This window comes from Coptis chinensis, chromosome 1, assembly GCF_015680905.1.
Source record: "Coptis chinensis isolate HL-2020 chromosome 1, ASM1568090v1, whole genome shotgun sequence".
In the NCBI taxonomy this organism is placed as follows: Eukaryota; Viridiplantae; Streptophyta; class Magnoliopsida; order Ranunculales; family Ranunculaceae; genus Coptis; species Coptis chinensis.
The window spans coordinates 42,108,946-42,110,825 of record NC_141456.1 but is presented as its reverse complement, the minus strand read 5'-3'; positions in this window follow the sequence as shown (position 1 = coordinate 42,110,825).

The following is a 1,880-nucleotide window of genomic DNA, read 5'->3' as shown; positions in this document are numbered from 1 at the left end:
AAGAATACTAGACAAGATTGATACAATGGCCACACACAATGATGGAGGTGTTATGGACACCAATAATCCTAAAGCTATCCCACCCATGCAAGCACAGCAGAGGAAAAAGCTGAGCGATTTCTATTCACCAATCATTGGAGGCCCACCCAGCAGTATTGTTTTTCCAGAGATAGGATCTAACCAATTTGATCTTAGAGCATCAGTAATCTCTATGCTTCCAAAGTTCAATGGTTCAGACAATGTTCAGCCATATGTTCACATGAACAAATTTCTATCAGTCCACAGAACTTTCAAGAACCAGAATATCAAAGATGAGAGTATCAAGTTGATTCTTTTTCCGCTCTCACTTGAAGGTAAAGCATCTGAATAGCTAACTGCACAGCCGATCAATTCAATAGATAACTGGGAGAAGTTGAGAACAAAGTTTATGAACAAGTTCTACCCACCCCAGAAGACAAATGCCATGCAGCAAGCTATCAGCAATTTCAAAGGGAAGGTGACTGAAGAATATCATCAAAGCTGGGAGAAATTTAACAATCTGCTAGTCTCATGTCCACATCATGGATACGACAAGAGCACACTGGCTCATTTTTTCTATCGAGGACTCTCGATGATGAACAAGCAGATGATACAGTCAATGCACAAAGGCAAGTTTACATCAATAGATGGAGAGGAAGCTTACAACTTTCTAGAGAATTTTGCTAAACAAACACAACAATGGACTACTAGCCACGAGGATGTCGCTAGCATGGAGGGGGATCCAAAGCAATTTAGTTACCAAGCACATGAACAAGCAGATCAAGAACTGAAGTCTACATTAGCAAGCCTGGCCACCAGCATTGAAACTTTGAGTAAGAAATTCAACCAGTTCTCTATGAATCCCTCCTAGATCAACAAGTCTCAAGCTAAATCTATCCCAGTCATGTAAGCTAGCCGATGTTGCGAAGTCTGTTTGGACACTTCTCATACAACTCTAGAATGTCCTGGTTACTATGAACATGCATCAGTTGGAGAGTACAATATAAACTCATTTTAGAGGCCCAACCAAGGTGGTAATAACTTTCAAAGTAATTATTGGAGACAGAACATTGGACCCCCAGGTTTTCAAGATTAAAGTTATATTCCACAGACAAGTCAAGCTTCACAGTTGGTTCCTCAACAACAATTATACTCTTAACAGAATTCCAATACAAGTGGAGAGTTAGTGCCTGATCCTAGGAGAAATTATGTCGCACCTGCCAACCTGGAGAATGCAATTACTTTGCTATCACAGAAAAATTAGAAGTTTGAAAGTGTTCCAGAGCTTATTGCATAGTCTCAGCTCAACTTTGGTAAAATGTCCATGGACATAAAAATCTTTCACCTGTTGCATAAAGGATTGTGATGACACCGAAGGTGGAGAGGTGTACTTCCTTGATAGCATGATACAAGAATCTTTCCCATTTGAAGATACAATTGAGAGTGCTCAATCTACAAAAAACTGTGATGAACCTGAGAACCCCACCACAGAGGCGTTGCTAGCCATGTTCTTGGAATCTCTACAGAAAATTCAGGATTTAAGTGAGCAGAATGGAAAATTAACAGAGAGAGTATCATATCTTGAGAAGATGAACTCTACATTTTAGGATGAACAACAGACTTCATTGTCTGAACGAGAGTTTTCTGAAATGAGAATTAGCTTACTAGAGAATCAGCTTAAAGAAGTTTTAGAAAAACAACAGAATCCAGAAACTGAAATGAGTTTTCTGAAGCAAAAAGTGGACCATATTGATAAGAAGCATTGCACTATTGAAGCCTCTTCTACACCATCATTGTCTGAACGAGAGAAGTATGTGAACTAGTCTACCGCCCACCTTGAGTGCAGTCAGCCAAACATCCAT